Here is a 4,052-nt window from a genome sequence, read left to right on the forward strand (position 1 = left end):
TTTTTCTTTTTGATTTAAGCATTTAAACTGTATTTTTCCTTCTAATCAGTGCTTTAGCTGTGTCCCACACATTGATACACTGTATTTTTACTATTACTTAGTCTAAAATGTTTCCTAAGATTCAATAATTTTTTTGTACTGTTTTATTATTTATTAACTTTTTATTACACCTTTTTGTATTACTTTAAAACAATGTGTCTTGCGGGAATTCTCTGGTGGTCCAGTGGTTAGGACTCCACCTTTTCACTGGGGTGGCCTGGGTTCAGTCCCTGGTCAGGGAACTAAGATCCTGCAAGTCATACAGTGTGGCAAAAAAAAAAAAAAAAAAGTGTTTCTCTAGGAGTTACAATACTTTGGCCACCTGATGCTAGAAAAGATTGAGGGCAAGAGGAGAAGAGGGCAACAGAGGATGAGATGGTTGGATGGCATCACTGACTCAATGGACATGAGTTTGAGCAAACTCCGGGAGATAGTGAAGAATAGGGAAGCCTAGCATGCAGCAGTTCATGGGGTCGCAAAGAGTCAGACATGCTTAGTGACTCAACAACAACAAGGAATTACAATATATACCCTTAATATTTCATGGTCTAGAGTTAATATGGAACTAGTTCACATAAAGTGCAGAAATATTAACAGCCATAGTTCCCTGATTAGCTGCTCAGTGGTGTCTGATTCTTGGCGACCCCATGGACTGAAGCCCACCAGGCTCCTCTGTCCATGGAATTCTCCAAGCAAGAATGCTGGGTGGGTAGCCATTCCCTTCTCCAAGGGATCTTCCCAACCCAGGGATTGAACCTGGGTTTCTTGCATTGCAGGCAGATTCTTTATGGTCTGACCCATGAGGAAGCCCCACAGTTCCCTTACCCACCCCCATTCCAGTCTCTTTAGTGTTGTCATATGCATTACATCTATGTATACAGAGATGCTCCACAAGACAATGTTGTTAACAGTGTTGTTAAATATACACAGATATTTGCCATTTCTGATCTTCTTCATTCATTCCTGAAGAATTTGATTTTCCACTGATACAGTTTTCCTTCAGTCTAAAACTTTATTTAGCATTTGTTACAGTTTTAGTCTGCTGATGAGTTATTCTCTTAGTTTTCCTGTATCTTAGTTGTGTCTTCATTTTGTTTTCATTTTTTTAAAGAATATACTTGCTAGATATCTAATTCTGGGTTGGCACTTTTTTTGTCTTTTAGCATGTTACAAATCTTGTTTCACTTTCCTGCGGTCTCAGGGATGTTTGGTGGGAAATTCATGGTCATTTGAATTATTTCCCTTTAATTAATGTGTTGTTTTTCTGTTTCCTTCAGTATTTTATGTTTGTGTTTGGTTTCCAGCAGCTTACATGTAATTTTCTTTATCTAGTTTGGAATAATGAAAGCCTCTTTGTTATAAACTTTTGAATCTATAAATTTATGTATTTCTCCAAATCTGGGATGTTTGCAGATCATTTCTTCAAATATTTTTCCACCCCATTCTCCTCCCTCCTTTTGCGTTACCAATAATCCATGTGTTAGAGCTTTTGATATTTTCTCACAAGGCTCTGAGGACTTCTTTTTCTGAAAACTTTTTCTCTCTCTTTTAAATATTGGATAATTTCTGTTAATTTATCTTCTAGTTTACTGACTCTTTCTTTAACATCCCTACTCCACTAGTCAAATTTTTATTGACAATGTTATATTTTTTCATATATAGAATTTCTATTTCTTTATTTCTCTTCTAAGATTTTGTCTTTTTATTCCTCTTTAACATATTTTCCTTTACTTCATTGAGTATAGTTATAATAGTTGCTATAAAGTCCTTGTTTAATAATTTCAACCTCTGCGTCATCTCTGGACTGGCATCAGTTAATTATCTTTGCCCTTGGGTAATGCCTTTGACATTGGGTCACATTTTCCTGGATCTTTTTATGCAAAGTATTTTCTTGTTATATCCTGGACACTGTGAATGTTTGTGTAAACTCTGGGTTCTGTTGTAGCTCTCTGAAGAAAGTTTATTTTTTCATTTCATTTTTCATCTTCATTTACCTTTCTCACTTCATTTAATTTTTATTTAGAAAACATTTTAGATTAAATAATAGTGAAAATACAACATATCAAAATGTGTGCTGCTGCTGCTGGCTGCTAAATCGCTTCAGTCGTGTCCGACTGTGCTACCCCATAGACGGCAGCCCACCAGCCTCCCCTGTCCCTGGGATTCTCCAGGCAAGAATACTGGAGTGGGTTGCCATTTCCTTCTCCAATGCGTGAAAGTGAAAGTGAAGTCACTCAGTCATGTCCGACTCCTACCGACCCCATGGACTGCAGCCTATCAGGCTCCTCTGTCCATGGGATTTTCTAGGCAAAAGTACTGGAGTGGAGTGCCATTGCCTTCTCCTCAAAATGTGTGGGATACAGCTAAAGCACTGTTTAGAGGGAAGAGTACAGCTTAAATGCTTAAACCAAAAAAAGGAAATTCACCAGGTTAGACTCACTGTAAGCTCTATCTCATTCTCTGTGATTGGAGGTTAAGTTCAGCTAATTCTCAGTTCAGCTCTTTAAGCCTTTGCTTCTATTTCCTATATGATTTTTAATCAGCACAATATGTTCTAGTAACTGTTATTGAGCTTTGAGTTTGTCCCACACGTGCATGGTTCAGAGGTCAGTCTAGACTTGTATGGGGTTTAGACATAGAATTGGGGGATTAACTTCTCTGACTCTCTTTCCTCTGGAATTTCTCTCTCACTCCACAGTGGTGGTGGTTTTCTGGACTCTTTTCTGTAATTCTTCTGGCCATAAGTCTAGCAAGAAAAGATAAAACATGGAGAGGAAAAGCAGGCAGAAAGAGCTTTTAGCTGTTCTATTACCTATTATGTATTTATGTATATATATATTTTCTATGTATGTATGAGTATTCACAAGGGGTATGGACATACTCTAGGTACTGGTTATAAAGAGTTAACTAAGTTAAGCTTTTATAGTTACTGAAATTTCTGTGAGCCTAAGAATACTGGAGTGGGTAGCCTTTCCCTTCTCAGGGTATCTTCCCCACTCAGGAATCAAACCTGGGTCTCCTGCATTGCAGGCAGATTCTTTACCAGCTAAGCTACCAGAGAAGCCTCTGAATAGTTTAGAAAAACATCTTTTTGGAGCCTGAAGACAGCATTTCTCTATTTTCGCTATCATTTTTAACCAGCATGATATGTGTCAGTTATTATTCTTGATATTACTAGGATTAAAGGCAGGAAAGCATGTATTATAGAAAGTGTGGGATAATAGAAAAAATTGCTATTATCCCATTTCTTAGCAAAGTCATTAAAATATTTGTATATTTCCTTTTGGACTTTTTAATAAATTATTATCAGTGGGCAGACAGATCTCATTTCTACCAGTGATATTTCGAAAGCCAATGTGATTTTCAGAATACTTTTATGTTCCTTGCAATACTGAAGATTTTAAGATAAGATAGGCTATCTTTGGCCATTTCTTTTGGAACTTTGGTGCTGTGTATTGTGAGTTGATGTTGGTGTGAAATTTAGGAACTGAATTGAGAAATTTGGCTATGAACTCAACTTAACGGAGAAGGCAATGGCATCCCACTCCAGTACTCTTAAATCTTATCCTTAATGGGTCACTGTTCCCACTGAGGTGCTGATATATAGGTGACTATTTGTAGGAGGTGGTCAAGGACAAGTAATTCCAATAACCAGCTGGAGCTTTGGCTCAGTTCCTCAGGTAATACTCTGCTGGACTAAGACTCCTTGCCCTGTGTGAAGTGTTCATGTGGCTTGGAACCAAGTCATCTGGTAGTCTGCTTTATTTATTTCTGCTTTAGAGTCTAGAGCAGAATTCTGGATCTTCTGTTCTAACAGGAGGAACAACCAAACCTGCAAGAACCAGAGAGGAACCTGTCTCAGAGTCTAGAGAATTCATGCAGGCAGCCCTCCCTGGGCCTTTAGCTCTTTTGAGCTGGGAGCTTACTTTTTATGTCTGACCGACTTTGTGGGAAAGGAGAGAAGACTGGCCCTTGGCCTCTTTGACTACTTCACTGCTCAGGCATTGAACATC

This window comes from Bubalus kerabau, chromosome 19, assembly GCF_029407905.1.
Source record: "Bubalus kerabau isolate K-KA32 ecotype Philippines breed swamp buffalo chromosome 19, PCC_UOA_SB_1v2, whole genome shotgun sequence".
Lineage (NCBI taxonomy): Eukaryota > Metazoa > Chordata > Mammalia > Artiodactyla > Bovidae > Bubalus > Bubalus kerabau.